The sequence below is a fragment of the Aotus nancymaae genome, unplaced genomic scaffold, assembly GCF_030222135.1.
Source record: "Aotus nancymaae isolate 86718 unplaced genomic scaffold, 86718_ANA_hifiasm-v0.15.2.pri h1tg000036l, whole genome shotgun sequence".
NCBI classification, from domain to species: Eukaryota; Metazoa; Chordata; class Mammalia; order Primates; family Aotidae; genus Aotus; species Aotus nancymaae.
This window is the reverse complement of record NW_026988450.1, coordinates 29938157-29955736: the sequence shown is the minus strand read 5'-3', so window position 1 is coordinate 29955736 and position 17580 is coordinate 29938157. Positions and strand designations below refer to the sequence as shown.

The following is a 17580-nucleotide window of genomic DNA, read 5'->3' as shown; positions in this document are numbered from 1 at the left end:
AGAAAAAAAAAAGAGGCTGGGTGCAGTGGCTCAAGCCTGTAATCCCAGCACTTTGGGAGGCCAAGGCGGGTGGATCACAAGGTCAAGAGATCAAGACCATCCTGGTCAACATGGTGAAACTGCGTCTCTACTAAAAATACAAAAAATTAGCTGGGCATGGTGGTGCGTGCCTGTAATCCCAGCTACTCGGGAGGCTGAGGCAGGAGAATTGCCTGAACCCAGGAGGCGGAGGTTGCGGTGAGCCGAGATCGCGCCATTGCACTCCAGCCTGGGTAACAAGAGCGAAACTCCGTCTCAAAAAAAAAAAAACAAAAAAAAACAAGAAGAAGAAGAAGAAAAGAAAGCAAACACGAAGTCATCATGGCCTCAATGTCTATTCCTGGAAACCAAGAAAAAGGTCCCATTTACTACCACCAAGCAAGCAGAGCCTGTTGTTTTATCCAAAATCAAAACTGCACATCCACAGAGGAGAGATTTTAAACATTATAAGAGGATGTCAAGAATAAAGTTTCTGGAAGAGTGCACTGCCTTTTCTCCTGTAAGCATGCTCGTCATCCAGAGACTAGTCTGCCAAGGTTATTTAGCAGCTAATCCAAGATTTGGATCACTGCCTAAAGTTACACTTGTTAGTATCTTGGGATTTGGCCTTGGAAAGGTATCATACATAAGAGTATGCCAGAGTAAATTCCATTTCTTTGAAGATCAGCTCCTTGGGGCTGCTTTTGGTCCACAGCAGAACAAGCATTGATTGCTTACCTGGGAAGAATGCAAAATAAAGCGTGGATTTGGTGAGAAGGGACGTTCATAGCCTTTGGCTTCCTAAACCCTGCGTCAATGATTTTTGAAGATTTTTTATCCTCTGGATTGTACACATTTGAAATTTCAAGTGTAGTTTTAAATATTTTATTTTAAATATTTATTTTAAATATTTTGTTCCACTAGATGTATTTTACTTCTAGTATTTATTTACAAGAAATATTGTTTTACTTCCAGTGAAATAAAAAATTATTTTCTAATCTGTAGAAGCATTTCTGTCCACATTTTTAAAAATTAAAATTATCAGTTATCAATTGAGTCACCCCAAATATATGTAAGCAAATAAAAGACATCGCGTAAACTAACCTAGCATGGGAAATCTTCCTGCTTTCATTTAATCTCACCTCCCTCTGTAAAATTTCCCAGAGTATTATACTTTCAGGATCTGTGACTCCATTTCATTTCATTTTCATTTCATTTCGCCATCTACTTCTCCTTTTTATTTAAACTTACAAACTTATTTCAGGTAATTAAAGTCAATCTATAGGAGGGAAGCCATGGTGTTGACAATTCAAAAATCACTCGTTCGATGTGGTAAATACATTGGCACTTACATTTGAGTGGCTGCATGATGTTTTTCAAATCAAATCTTTTTGCTCTGTGGGGAAAATTGCCAATTTTGCTCTGTTGCTCCTGGGCAGTCACTCCCTGCAATTCCACCTCTACTAGAAGTAGCTGCTAAAAGATCTGCCTTCCCTCTGGCAAATTCTGTGACTTGTCAGGGACTGGGGTCTACAAATGTTTGCGTTCAAAGAGCTTTTCTCTTTGCAAAGTAAACAGAAGGAACTGAGATGTGAAGAGTGCAAGTAATTGAGTAGGAATATATTGTCAGTTACCTGGAAGGTACTTTACAGATTGTCAGGTAAATGATGATACCTCCATCATCATTCATTGGTGATATTTGTTAATGCATGTGCAATGTGTAGTGAGATAAACAAACTAAAAAACAGTTTAATGGTTTATTTAGGTGATGTGAGAGTTCCATCAGCCCAGACACTCACCTACAAAAAAACAGCAGTTCTTTAAATCCGAGCTTTATAAAGAGAACATAAGGAGTAACCAATGTGATAATGATTGACCTTTCACTGCAGAATAAGAACTCCCTGCATTTTACAACGTCAGATTTACATACGACTCCAAATATATTAATTTCCAGCTCTTCTTTACTCTGCTAAGAATCTTAGCTGAGTGTGTAATCTCCAATTTCCATTCTGGATTGCAGTCTCCTTCCCAGATTATCCAAGTCCTCCTGGCCCTTACAGAGGAACCTGCTCCCGAGGAGCCCCTGGGAGGCAGCTTTTTTAGTTCAGTTTGGAGCAGCTGACTTTGGGGAGGAGACGCTCCCAGACTTTGATACTCCTGAGAAAGACATGCAAATTCCTGCCCCTCATTTCTTGTTCCAGGGCAATTGCTTCCCGTCTGCACCAGGCTCTGCATGATCAGCCTTCTACCGCCACGAGTTCTCAAACTGCCCAGCTGCGTCAAATTCCCCAGCTGAGGGGAATTTTGTTTTCTCCTTAAGCAGAACTGGGGGCCCCGCTGACATGAAAGTTCCCCAGGGTAGAAACATGGGTGCCCTGGTATTTGTGTGGCGTCCCGAGCCCCGTCACACAGCGAGGCCTGGAGGTGGAAGTGGAACCGGTGCCCCGAGCCCGCCCCCGCGCGCCTGGGGGCTGGGACGGCAGAGGCTGTCACTGTTTAACGTGGGGGCCACCCTCGCATAGCACCCCTCCTTCGACGCCAGCTTCTGCAGGTAACCGTAACATACGATAGGAGGAAAGAAGAGAACACCCACGCAGGCCACGGTAAACTAAAGGCCTCTAAAAACAAAATCTGTAAACTGCTCCCTAAGGAAGTAGCCTGGAAGTTTCCAAGTAGCCTGGGGGGTCGAGCGGGGAGATCTTAAAATGCTGAGCAAATACCAAGCAAGGTATCAGGTGACAAAGAAAAACTACCAGACAACTTTCACAATTTAGCTAATTACTAAAATCCATTTGTGAAAAGACATTTAAACTAAAATGAACATTTACGTTACCTAAAAAGTATAGTGAGAAGCTGGCGCGGTGGCTCACGCCTGTAATCCCAGCAATTTGGGAGGCCTAGACTGGAGGATCACCGGATCACCTTTGATCAGGAGTCAGAGACCAGCCAGGCCAACATGGCGAAACCCCGTCTCTACTAAAAAAAAAATGCAAAAAAATTAGCCAATCGTGGTGGCGAATGCCTGTAATCCCAGCTACTTCGGAGGCTGAGGCAAGAGAATCACTTGAACCTGGGAGTCGGAGGTTGTAGTGAGCCGAGATCGCACCGTTACACCTCCAGCCTGGGCGGCAGAGCAGTACCCGGACTTTAAAAAAAAAAAAAAAAAGTATAGTGAGAATGAAAATGGACTAGAACTATTAAGCCTCAAAACTAGACTGAATGCTCTGACAAAGAGTGGGAGGAGCCTTATGCATTTAAAACTGTCCTAGATATGGCTAAAGTTTTGCAAGGAAACATACTGTCTACTATAAATTGTATCTGGCATAATAGAATGCCCCAAATAAAGAACAGTATTATTACCTATTAGGAAGCTTCTGTCTGGCACAGTGGCTCATGCCTGTAATCTCAGCCCAGCACTTTGGGAGGCTGAGGTGGGAGGATAGTTTGAGCCCAGCCCAGGAGTTCCATGCCAGCCTAGGCAACATAGGGAGACCTATCTCTATTTTTTTTTTTTTTTTAAAAAAGGAAACTCTGTACGTAATCATTTCTTACATGTAAGGTGAGATAATGCCATCTGAAAATTTTTTTTTTTTTTTTTTTTTTTTTTTTAGAGAAAGAGAGAGAGAGAATAGGAAGGAGAAAAAAGGAAGAGAAAGAGAGAGAGAGAATGGGGAGGAGGGAGAAGGAAAAGAAAGAGGGAGAGAGAATGGGAGTATTGCTTTCTTGCCCAGGCTAGAATGCAATTTAGTAATGGGTATTGAAAACCTCTTTTATACTGATAATTATACTTAATGATGTAATCAGGAAGGAGTAAGGGAAGAAGATAACAAACAAACAGCCAACCAATATTTAATTTAAACCTATGAAATGCTATGCGATTACTGAGGAGTGATTTACTTCCAATTATGTAGTCACCTTTGGAATAGGTGTGAGGTGGTAATGTATGTTTTGTGTATTTGAAGTGGAGAGTACTATAAATATTTATTAAGTTTACTTGTTCCGGGTCTGAGTTCAAGTTCTGAATATCCTTGTTAATTTTCTATCTCGTTGATCTATAGAATCGTTAGTTCTTCTTGTTGCATTGATCCTTTTACCATTATGTAATGTCATTCCTCGCCTCTTTTGATCTTTGTTGCTTTAAAGTCTACTTTATCAGAGGTGAGAATTGCATCTGCTGCTTTTTGTTTATTAGTTTATTTTTACTCTCTGTTCAATTGGTAAATCTTCCTCCTTCTCTCTGAGTCTTTGTGTATTGTTTCATGTAAGATGGGCCCGGATGCAGCATACCGATGGGTTTTGGCTTTTTATCCAATTAAAATATATGTAAGTTTAATACCAGCATTTGATGCTAGCTGGCTGTTTTGCCCATTAGTTGATGTGAATTTTTTATTGTGTTAAAGTTCTTTGCTTTTTGATATATTTTTGGAAAGGCTGATATTGGTTGTTCCTTTATATGTATAGTGCTTCTTTCAGAAGCTCTTGTAAAGCAGGCCTGGTGGTGGTGAACTCTCTAAGTACTTGTTTGTTCGCAAAAGATTTAATTTTTCCTTCGCACATAAAGCTTAGTTTGGCTGGATAGGAAATTCTGGGTTGAAAGTTCTTTTCTTTAAGGATGTTAAATATTGGTCCCCACTCTTTTCTGGCTTGTAGGGTTTCTGCTGAGAGATCTGCTGTAAGTCTGATAGGTTTCCCTTTATGGGTAACCTGAACTTTCTCTCTAGCTGCCCTTAGTATTTTCTCCTTCATTTCAACCCTAATAAATCTGGCAATTATGTGCCTTGGGGTTGGTCTTCTTGAAGAATATCTTTGTGGTGTTCTCTGTATTACCTGGAGTTGAATATTACCCTGCCTTGCCAGGTTGGGAAAATTTTCCTGAATGATATCCTGAAGAGTATTTTCCAACTTGGATTCATTCTCTTCATCACATTCAGGTACACCTATCAAACGTAAATTAGGTCTTTTCACATAGTCCCATATTTCCTGGAGACTTTGCTCATTCCTTTTCATCCTTTTTTCTGCATTCTTGTCTTCTCGTTTCATTTCACTGAGCTGGTCCTCGACTTCTGATATCCTTCCTTCCGCTTGATCAATTCGACTGTTTAAACTTGTGCATGCTTCGCGAAGTTCTCGTGTTGTTTTTTTCAGCTCCATCAATTCACTTATATTCTTCTCTAAATTGTCCATTCTCATTAACATTTCGTTAAACCTTTTTTCAAGGTTCTTAGTTTCTTTGCATTGGGTTAGAATAAGTTCTTTTAATTCACAGAAGTTTCTTATCACCCACGTTTGGAAACCTGCTTCTGTTATTGGAATACCGGTGTAATCTATTAAGCCTTGTTCCGTTACTGATGAGGAATTGCAATCCCCTGTAGAGGGAGAGGCATTCTGATTTTGAGTATTCTCTACCTTTTTACGCTGGTTTCTTCCCTTCATTATATATTTGTCCGTCTGTCGTCTTTATAATTACCGACTTTCTAATTGGGTCTCTGACGTCCAACTTGTTGATTCCCTGCGCCGAAATCTGAGCAATCCACTGAGCCGGCCAAAAGAGCGGTGTTAAGATTGATGGTGCTTTTCTGCCCGGGAATCTCCGGACTCTGCACCAAGAACTGGCGTGCTAAGGCACCAGCAAAACCGCCACGCCGGCCACAAGAGTCGCCCTGGCGACCCGTGGAGCTCCTCCACTGGGAATCTCGTGGACCATGAGCAACTAATATTCGTCTGAAAGTGTGGCGTCCTCTCGTTCTTTGCGCTTTCACTGGGAGGTACGTGCCCGAGCTGCTAATCATCAGCCATCTTGGATCTCTCTCCTGAAAATTTTTTAAAAACCAATATTATACTTTTAAAAATAACACTAGGCCGGGCGCGGTGGCTCACGCCTGTAATCCCAGCACTTTGGGAGGCCGAGGTGGGCGGATCACGAGGTCAAGATATCAAGACCATCCTGGCCAACACGGTGAAACCCCATCTCTATTTTTTTAAAAAAAAAACTTAAAAAAAAAAAAAAAAAAAAACACTAAATCACTAGCAGGTGGAGGCATGGTAGAAAATCAGCATGTTGGTCAGGGTAATTGAATGCACTTTAGAGGACCTCAGTAGAACGCCTCTTTGCTTGTCTTTCACCGTCATTTTCTGTGGGGTTCTAGAAGCTTAGCGGTTCACTGGGGTAGGCCGCTTGCGTTTGTCATTGTAGAGGACTGATGGCGCTTGCAATCTCCCTCTCTAGATTTATGATGCTGCAATCTCCCCGTCGAAGTAATTGTCCATTTTTTTCTTGTTGGATTTTGTCTGTTTGTTTTTGTTGTTCTGCAGATAAATGCAAACTAATAAAGAGATACTAATTCTACATTTTCACCTTTTTTTGTGTGTGTGTGAGATGGAGTCTCGCTCTGTTGCCCAGGCTGGAGTGCAGTGGTGCGATCGCAGCTCACTGCAACCTCTACCTCCCGGGTTCAAGTGATTCTCCTGCCTCAGCCTCCCAAGTAGGTGAGACTACAGGCGCACACCACCATGCCCAGCTAATTTTTGTATTTTTAGTAGAGACGGGGTTTCACTCTGTTGGCCAGGCTGGTCTCGAACTCCTGACCTCAGGTGATTGGCCTGCCTCAGCTTCCCAAAGTGCAAGAATTACAGGCGTGAGCCACCGTGTCCGGTCTTACTTTTTCACTTTTAATTTTTGTACTAAGTTCTTCTGTTTGTTGTAGAAATATAATGCAAAAGTGATAGTACTGTCATTTCGACAAAGTCAAATTTAAGTGATTAATCCAACATTTTGCATTATATTTGGTTAAATAAAAACATGACTGGCTTTAAAATTCAGAAGCTAAAAAAACATTAAAACATGACCTACTTGTTTTAAATAGGAAAAGGAAAAACTATATCTTCAGTATGTGTGTATATTTAAAAAGAAAAAACTGTATCTCCAATATGTGTGTGTATATATATATGTAATTGTGTGTGTGTATACAGTGTGTGTGAAAAAGTATATGCAAACAGGTCTTATTCAACTGTAACACTAATATTAACTCCAGTCATATATCATGATCAAGCAAGATGCATTGCCCTAAAAATGTAAAGGAGACAATTGCAAAATTGCTCATACTTCCAAATTTGCATCCATAAACTTTCCAAAATTGCGTACATTTTTGCATAGTGAGATATCTTTACAATAAGCAGACTAAAAGAAATTGCCTTTGGTTTTGCAGTTCAAATACAACAGTTAGCCTCCTAGAGTCTAAACAAAGTTGCAGTAAAAGTTTGAGCCCTGAGGGCCAGGCACAGTGGCTCACGCCTGTAATTCCAGCACTTTGGGAGGCCAAGGCAGGTGGATCACAAGGTCAGGCATTCAATACCATCCTGGCCAACATGATGAAACCCTGACTCTACTAAAAATACAAAAATTAGCCGGGCGTGGTGGTGCTCGCCTGTAATCCCAGCTACTCAGGAGGCTGAGGCAGGAGAATTCCTTGAACCTGGGAGTCGAAGGTCGAAGTGAACCGAGATCATGCCACTGCCTGGGCGACAGAGTGAGACTCCGTCTCAAAAAAAAAAAAAAATTAGAGCCCTGAATAATTTAGAGAAGCATGAAAACAATTTAGCTTCCCTAAAACTTGTTCTGTGAACCTCAATAAGTGAAATTCTGTGTGTGTGTTTTTTTTTAAGAAAAAAGGTTGGGGGAGGGAGTAGGATTCCTTGTTAAAAACATTTTGGGAAACATTTTATGTCCTCCCTGTTGGAGATTCACAACATACATTAACATATTAAAGACTCTTAAATTTATGCTTAATTGATTTTCAACAAAGGTGCCATGGTAATTCAATAGGGGAAGGATAGTCTTTTTAACAAACGGTGCTAGGACAATTCAATAGCCACATGCAAAAAGATATATTTAAACCTTTGCCTCCCACATCATATGCGAAATTTAACTCCAAATGAATCATAGATCTAAATGTAAGAGCTAAAACTGTAAAACTCTTAAAAGAAAACATAGGCATAAATCTTTCTGACCTTTGTAGATACAACAAAATGCACAAGCACTAAAAAAAAAAAAAAAATGATAAATTGGACTTAGTTAAAACTAAAAACTTTTGTAATTCAGAAGACAACATTAAGAAAGTGAAGAGAAAAACCACAGACTGAGAAAATACGTGCAAATCATATCTGATTAAGGCCTTCTATCTAGAATATAGAAGGAACTCTTGCAACTTAATAATAAGAAAAGTACCCAATTTTAAAATGGGCAAAAATTTTAATAAACCTTTGGGCAAAGAAGCTATATGAATGGTCAATAAACACATGAAAAGATGCTTATTGTTGGTCATCAAGGAATGCAAATAGAAACCACAATGAGATACCACTACAAACCCACTAGGATGGTTAGAATCAAAAGACAATGACAAATGGTGGTAAGGACGTGGAGAAATTGGGACTCTCATACACTGTTAGTAGAAATGCAAATGGTGCAACCACTTTGGAAAACAGTGTGGAAGTTTCTTTAAAAGTTTAACATAAGTTGGCCGGGTGCAGTGGCTCACGCCTGTAATCCCAGCACTTTGGGAGGCGGAGGCAGGCGGATCACGAGGTCAGGAGTTCAAGACCAGCCTGACCAACATGGTGAAATCCCGTCTCTACTAAAAAGACAAAAATTAGCTGAGCGTGGTGGTGCATGCCTGTAATCCCAGCTACTTGGGAGACTGAGGCAGGAAAATGGCTTGAACCCAGAGGTGGAGGTTGCAGTGAGCAGTGATCGTGCCACTGCACTCCAGCCTGGGTGACAGACGGAGCTAGACTCCTCAAAAAAAAAAAAGTTTAACATAAGTTTACCATATGATTTGCAATTCCATTCCAAAGTATATACCTAAGAGAAATATAAAAATGCATGTCCACACTAAGACTTGTTCTCAAATGTTACTCACAGTACCACAAAGTGAAAACCATCCAAATGTCCATAAACTGAAGAATGGATAAGCTAAATGTAGTATACTTATATGGAATACTATTTGGCAATAAAAAGCAATTAAGTATTGATACATGCTAGAAAATGGATGACCCTCAAAAACATTATGCTAAGTGTCGGGGCAGAGTGGCTCACACCTATAATCCCAGCACCTTGGGAGGCCAAGACGGGAGGATCGATTGAGTCCAGAAGTTCCAATTTGAAGCAGGCTGTGATTGCACCACTGCACTCCAGCCTGGGTGACAGAGCAAGACCTATTGTATGAGTTCATTTATATAAAATTTCTAGAAAAGAAAACTCTATAAAGACAGAAAATAGATTAGTGGTTTCCTGGGGCTAGAGTGGGGAATAGCAAGTGATAACAAATAGAAACAAATTTTTTTTGAGGTGGTGAAAATGTTTTAAACTTGGATTTCGGTGCTTGTTGCATAAGTGTAAATACCCTAAAAATCATTTAATTGTACCTTTAAGACAAAGTGAAGTTCACGGTACATAAATTATACCTCAATAAAGCTGCTATTTGTTTAAAAAAAAGGGTGTTCTCTTTTCAAAAGAGTTTAGGAAACATTTTATATCCCACTTCTTGGAAAGTCATAACATTATATTAACATATTAAAGGCCAGACTTGGTGGCTCACTACTGTAATCTCAGCCCTTTGGGAGGCCAAGGTGGGCGGATCACGAGGTCAGAAGTTCAAAACCAGCCTGGCCAACATAGTGAAACCCTGTCTCTACTAAAAATACAAAAAATTAGCTGGGCGTGGTGGCAAGCACCTGTAGTCCCAGCTACTCCCGAGGTTGAGGCAGGAGAATCGCTTGAACACGGGAGGCGGAGGTTGCAGTGAGCCAAGATCATGCCATTGCACTCCAGCCTGGGTGACAGAGTGAGACTTCATCTCAAAAAAAAAAAAAACCAAAGAACAAGCAACTATATAATAAAGAAACCTATTTAATTTTAAATCTAGCACAAACCAAATTTATGTGACCACAAGAATTTTTTTTTAATTATGCCAATTATACCCCTTGAGAATGAGTGTTAAGGGAAAAATAATCAGGAGCTGCTGAAGGTAGTTTCTTTCACTCTCCCTTAACTTCTCTAAGCCCTTAGGTCCAAGAAAATGACATACACTTTACTAATCCCTGAGTTTTTTTTTTTTTTTTTTTGCAAAAATAAATGCAATTTATATAATTAGTGAGTCCATACATATCAGCAAGTTGGAGAGCTCTTCCCACCCACCTGTCACTGCCATTGTATGTACAGAATTTCTGCTGGGGTGTCAGGCTGGGAGGCTGAGATTAAAAAGTAATTGTCATTGAAGCTGAATGTAATTAATTACATAATTTGGAGTTATTCAAGATTAATTCCACTAAAAATTACATCATAAAATTAGGGCATTAACAAGGATTACTGTCGAAAGAAAAGTGGGTGTGAATCAAGCACCTGACATATATGACTCATACCCAAAGCACCCTGGGTTCATATTTGGATCATATATAACAGTTGAATGACAAACATGTATTCAGTAGATGTTATTAGGGAAATAATTGATGCAAACTCTACACTACAGAATTCTCATCATGGGAACCACTGTTGCAAAAATCTGGAAGCCTCCTGGGTTCCAGCGATTCTCCTGCCTCAGCTTTCCAATTAACTGGGATTACAGGTGCCCACCACCATGCCCGGCTAGCTTTTGTATTTTCAGTAGAGACAGGGTTTCACCATGTTGGCCAAGCTGGTCTGGAACTCCTGACCTCAGGTGATCTGCCCACCTCGGCCTCCCAAAGTGCTGGGATTACAGGCGTGAGCCATGGCGCCCTGAGAGAAGCAGTAAAGATGCATTAACAAGTGAGATACGTTCTGCAAACAACTCTCCTATACTTTTTTTGTCAGAGAGGAATGATTCTGGGATGAGAAATGGATGACTGATTTATTATATCCAACTGATTATTATTTTTTTTAGCAGAGGATTTTCTGGTCACTGGGAAACCTGCTAGATAAATTCTAAAGAAGCTATAACACTTCTGATTGTTTTAATGTGAGTAATTTATTTTAACTATATTAACGAAGAACTACTACAGTCACATATAAGGACTATAAGATGGATTTGTTAATAAAATGATACTTTTAATGATACTTTTGGGAAAAAAAATTGGCTTCAATGAAAGCACAGATGCTGTTATTTGCCCCCTGTCTTTATTCCAAATATATGCAAATAATGATACTGATAAGCCCAAAAGATGCCGGCCAGAATTTCAAGATATTGGTTTTCATATTTGAGAAAGAAATATAAACTTTTGATGGAATTATTTGGATGCATGCTGGGTAGAAGGCAAAAAGAACATTATAAGACACCATTTCAGGCTGGGCACAGTGACGCACGCCTATAATCCTAGCACTTTGGGAGGCCGAGGCAGGCAGATCACAAGGTCAAGAGATCGAGACCATTCTGGCAAACATGGTGAAACCCCGTCTCTACTAAAAATGCAAAAACTAGCTGGGTGTGGTGGCGTGTGCCTGTAGTCCCTCCCAGCTACTCAGGCAGCTGAGGCGGGAGAATCTCTTGAACCCAGGAGGCGGAGGTTGCAGTGAGCTGAGATCAAGCCACTTCACTCCAGCCCGGCGACAGAGTGAGACTCTGTCTCAAAAAAAAAGACACCATTTTAAATAAATTTGGCATCAACCTATTAGTAGTTACTTGTAACTAGAATAATCTTTTAAATGAAAGTGTGTATAGAAGAAAGCCAGTATCATCCAGGGTTATACTTGTCAAAGCAAGGTGAGAAAAACAAGAACTTTTGGATATGCTCTAAAATCTGAATTTGTGTTTCAAGTACAGATGTAAATTACAGCTTAATAATGGCTGGACTCGTTAGCTTATGCCTGTTATCCCAGCACTTTGGGAGGCCGAGGAAGACAGATCACCTGAGGCCAGGAGTTCGAGACCAGCCTGGCCCAACATGGTGAAACCTGGTCTCTACTAAAAATACAAAAAAATTAGCCAGGCGTGGTGGCACATGCCTGTAATCCCAGCTACTTGGGAGGCTGAGGCAGGAGAATTGCTTGAACCTGAGAGTTGGAGGTTGCAGTGAGCTGAGATCGTGCCACCTGCACTCCAGCCTGGGCAAAAGAGCAAGACTCTGTCTCAGAAGAAAAAAAAAATGATAGCCTAATAACATGCTTATGGCAGAAGAGCAAGCCAAAAGGGCTGCAGGCATGCAACTCCAGACCACTCTGAAAACCCAAAATGATTTAGAAAATCAAGATAACTTATCCAACACCTTCCTGCTAGGTCCCCGCATCCAGATTAATCAATTTTTTATTCACAATCTAACTTTTGTTCTATACCACACTTTTCTGTAAAGTTTGTGGCTCAATTACTTCTATTTTGCAAATTCTATTTCCGCTTCTTACTGGCCTCCCTTCGCTAGTCTTAAGCTTTTCCCCGCAAAACCAGGGTTACCTCACCTCTGATGGCATCCCATCTTCATATATTCTTCACAACTCTTCATGTAAACTGGATCCTTGTTTTCTCAAAAACAGGTTTACAATTCCTGATGTGAATTTGCTATCTTTTTTTTTTGAGACAGAGTCTCACTCTGTCACCTGGCTGGAGTGCAGTGGCACGATCTCGGTTCACTGCAACCTCTGCCTCCTGGGTTCAAGTGATTCTTCTGCCTCAGCCTCCCAAGTAGCTGGGATTATAGGTGTGCACCACCACACTCAGCTAATTTTTGTATTTTTAGTAGAGACAAGGTTTCATGATGTTGGCCAAGATGGTTTCAATCTCTTGACCTCGTGATCTGCCCACCTCCCAAAGTGCTGAAATTACAGGTGTGAGCCACCACACCCAGCCTTGCTATCTTATAAATAAAAAAGTAAAATATTATTTGCTTCTACTTATACACAAATGTTTTTTATTAACTCCAGATTGGGTGAATAGTTGAGGATTTGAAGAAGTTAGATGGAGAATTCAGGCAAAGGGTCTTTTTATGAAAAACAGGAATGGGAGTAGAGCTTGTTTGTGAGGGGGCTCTGTCAACCCAGACACCATTTCTTCTATCTGCATAGATTTGGTGAAGGAAAGACCCCCCATCAAGACTTTCTCCATATTTATGTGTCATTTCCTTTCAGCCTATAGCTCAAAATGATCTCTGTTCTCCGCTGCTAGATTCAAGCGTCATTAAGTACCTAGTAATTGTTTAATTACCTAGTAATTGTTTTAAATAATTTTGAATAATAATATAATCACCTGTACAGAACATAGAGAAAAATGAGAGAAGAAAAGAAAATCACCCTTTATTCTGCTACCCTAAAGCAAACTTTGTTAGGGTTTTAATACATTTCATTCCTTTTCCTGTCAACTTAAAGATCTCCCCTGTTGCCAAACATTCTTCATAATCATAATTTATAAGCTATGCATAATCCAATATTTTTGAAATATTTAATTTTTTGACATTTTAAAATCACAATACTGTGATGAATATCTTTCTGCATATACTTTATCAATATTTGGGGTTTAAAAATTGTATTTAATGAATCTTAGCCCGCCAGGACTCAAGCAATAGGACAAGGCTGGTCTTGACATCCATTTATTCCAACTTCGTATAGGAGGGTATCCCACTGTCAGAAAGCAGGTAGAAATGCTAGCATTTGTTCATTTGGCTATCTAAAGGAATACACGCTTGTTAGTCTAAGCCAAAGACTATTGCAAACTTGACCGATGTCATTTTTAAAGAAAAAATAGGTAGTTTGGCTTAAAAGGGAATAAGGGGGGAATTTGCATCTAATAACCTTTTGTTCTTAATAAAAAAATACTTTACATTTAATCTTCATTAAAGAACCAAGACAATGTTGTTCAAGGTTATATGCTGCAGTGTTTTCATAGATGGAAAGGGTTGATAGCTCAAAGTTGGTTTCTTCAATCTCATTTTTCATTGTTTCCTCCCAAATAATGTATTTCATTGTTAATATAAAAGTGCACTGTTGTACTCGCAAAAGAACTTGGCAGTTCATAAAGAATGGGAAAAAAATATGCAAATCTTTGCCAATCTCCAAGTCCCTTAAGGTTAATTTAACTGTCACAAGTAATTTTCCAAGAAAGAAAGCAGCCTGTGTCCACGAAGCAGCCAGTTAACTCATCTACACTTGCAGTGTGCATTTTGCTCCTGCATAATTTTTTCATCACAGTATGACTTGCTGTGTCAAAAGCATTGATAAGGGTGGTAACCACATTCTGTTCACACTGATTATTTGGGCAGATCTTTAGGCAAATCTTGAAGTCATTCTGTAGCAGGTAATGGGTCCTTCATCACAAATTCACAAATCACCAGCATTAGATAATTACACTTCCCATCCATTATTCTTTTGTTCCACGGCATATCCATGTAACCACCACACTTGATTCTAAACATATTAATAAGATATTAGGGATGCATACAGTGGCTCATGCCTGTAATCCCAGCACTTTGGGGGCCAAGGCAGGTGGATCACTTGAGGTCAGGAGCTGGAGACCAGCCAGGCCAACATGGTGAAACCCCATCTCTACTAAAAATACAAAAATTAGCCAGGTGTGGTGGCACACACCTGTAATCCCAGCTACTCAGGAAGCTGAGGCATGAGAATCGCTTGAACCCAAGAGGCAGTGGTTGCAGTGAGCTGAGATCATGCCACTGCACTCTAGCCTGGAGTAACAGAGATAGTCTCTCTCTCTCTCTCGTGTGTAAGAGTAGAAGTGTTTGCCACAGTCATTCTGTAATCACTTAAAAGATTTTTTCTGCCTCCTCAAAAATAAACTGCCTCCTCAAAAAATAAACTATGTGCATCACAAATACATTTTTAATGTTTCTGTTTTAAATTAGCAGGTTCTAATGAATTTTTCAGGGTCCATTTGGGGTCCTTCTTCTTGTTCTAATCCTGCTTCCATCTGACCACGTTGCTTCTCACTGCACCAGGTTTAAGGAACAGGAAATAGAATGAATGACTCTGGGCCCCTAGCCCTTCCCTCCATTGCCACTGGCATGTGAACTCACAGTGACCTGTTCTGGTTATCTCTTGCTGCATAGCAAGCTACCTAAACTTGGTGGCTTAAACAACCATCATTTATTTTGCACATGCATCTGCAATTTAGGCAGGGCTCTGCAGGGACAGCCTATTTCTTTCTGTGCAGTGTCCGCTGGTGACTCAACTGCTAGGGCTGCAACCATCTGAGTCCCTCACATATCTAGTAGCTGATGCTGGCGAATGGCTAGGACTTCATCTGAGGCTGTTGGCTGGAACGCCTGCATGCGGCCTTTCCATATGGGAGCTTGTCTTCCTTATATAGTGTATGGATCTCAAGAATGTCTCTCAAGAGGATAAGGCACAATCTATGGCATTTTTTTCTTTTTTTGAGACAGAGTCTTGTTCTGTCACCCAGGCTGCAGTGCAGTGGCACAATCTTGGCTCACGGCATCCTCCGCCGCCTGGGTTCAAGCGATTCTCCTGCCTTGGCCTCCTGAGTAGCTGGGACTACAGATGTGCACCACGATGCCAGGCTAATTTTTTTGTATTTTAGTAGAGACGGGGTTTCACCATGTTGGCCAGGATGGTCTTGGTCTCCTGACCTTGTGATCCGCCGGCCTCAGCCTCCCAAAGTGCTGGGATTACAGGCGTGAGCCACCGTGCCTGGCCTCTATGGCATTTTTATTACCTATCTTTGGAAGTCATATGGCATCACTTCCAACTATACGCTGTTGGTCAGGCAGTTACAGAGACCTGCCCGGGTTTAAGCAGAGGGGATATAAGCCACACTACTTGATGGGAGGGTTGTCACTTCATTGTGCAAGTAGCATGTGGAATGAAATATATTATGGTGGCCATTTTTGAAAAATAAAACCTGGCCAGGTGTGGTGGCTCATGCCTATAATCCAAGCACTTTGGAGGCCAAGGTGGGCGGATCACCTGAGGTCAGGAGTTCAAGACCAGCCTGACCAACATGGTGAAACTCCTCCTTAAAAGAAAAGAAAAAGAAAACCTACAGTTGCTAAATAAGTCAGTCAGATGGAAAATATTCATTGAAAAAGACTTGCTTTTGAAACTATTTGTTTACCTACATATTTAGATATTACCATTGGTATCTACATACCATTATATAAACCTTGCAGTATCTCAGGGATAGTACTCGTATGTGTTGAATACTATGCTAGGCACTACGGTCCAAAAATAAAAGGCATTAGCTTTGCCCTTAAGAAGTGTATAATCTATTGAGAGACACCCTCCAGTAAATAGTTACAATTATACATGATAGGCCAGGTGCAGTGGCTCACTCCTGTTATCCCAGTACTTTGGGAGGCCAAGGCAGGTGGATCACTTGAGGTCTGGAGTTGGAGACCGCCTGGCCAATGTGGTGAAACCCCATCTCTATTAAAAATATAAAACATTAGCCAGGCATGGTGGTGCACCCTGTAATCCCAGCTACTTGGGAGCTGAGGCAGAAGAACCGCTTGAATCCAGAAGGCAGAGGTTGCAGTGAGCCGAGATTGCACCACTTAACTCCAGCTTGGGAGACAGAGCGAGACTCAGTCTCAAAAAAATTTCAAAAATAAAAAAATTACATGTGATAAATGTAATAAGGTGGATAAGTATTGACATATATTTGAAAAGAAAGCTGCATCTCATTCTGTCTGAGTGAAACATAGATGCCTTCATAGAGAAGGACTCCTTTATGCTGGCTCTTTCAAATTCTGGTAATAAAAAAGGGGAGAAATCATTTATATGGTAGGAACAGGATACTTCACAGCCATATTTCTAACACAGACACCAACTTCAAGGCAATTGGAAATAAACAACCTTCCACTTGGAATATTCTCGTTGCATCTTGAGTTCAAATTCTGATGTATCTCAGTAAGTCATGCTTGATTCAGTAACCCTTTAATGTCTCACAAAAGAGAATCACTCATTAAATATGATAAATTAGTATGTAACAGGAAATATTATAAACATGATAATTCTAAATACCTGACAGATTTCCATGAGACAATTGGGTATTGGTTTCCAAACAATTATTTACCAATAAATAAGTATTGAATGAATGGTTATTTGCCATTGTTCTCAAAATGCATTGGCTCTCAAATACAAAATGTTTCTTAATTGCTCCTAAAACAAACTTAAGCCATGTCTATGTGAGACCAAAAGAGATGTATTTGGATAAAAAGTAAACATCCAAATCCTTTTTCATCTATGTATTTTAAACATAGATGAGATCATTTTATAAACGTTGTTCTGAATTTTTTTCTTTTTTTGATTTTTTTGTAAGGTAAACTTTGCATATCCAAGTGATTCTGAATCTTTTTTACTTACAAATTGGTGATGGGTCTCTTCCCATGTCAGTTCACATAGTTCCACTTGATCCTTTTTAACATGTCATGATGCTATGTCTGTACTATACCCCAACCATTCCCTACTTATGGATGTTAAAACATTTCCATTTTTTCACTATTACAAATAATGCCACAAGGACCATGCATATGCATTCAATAAATCATCTAATCAGTAAGAAATACAAAAAGGAAATATACAGTAATATTAACAATGATGTCACTGGGCAATGGACTGTGGGTTGTTTAGAC

At 40.2% G+C, this 17580-nt stretch overlaps 1 non-coding gene and 1 pseudogene across 1 annotated transcript; one reads left to right on the top strand and one right to left on the bottom strand.

The window, feature by feature from the left end:
- The first annotated feature begins 360 nt into the window (after window positions 1–360).
- On the top strand, window positions 361–823 carry LOC105716354 (OCIA domain-containing protein 2-like; annotated as a pseudogene).
- A 10113-nt stretch (window positions 824–10936) lies between these two features.
- Window positions 10937–10995, bottom strand: LOC135278159 (U7 small nuclear RNA). The gene has a single exon (XR_010345712.1). It is a non-coding gene; the product is annotated as a U7 small nuclear RNA (small nuclear RNA).
- Between the last annotated feature and the right edge of the window lie 6585 nt (window positions 10996–17580).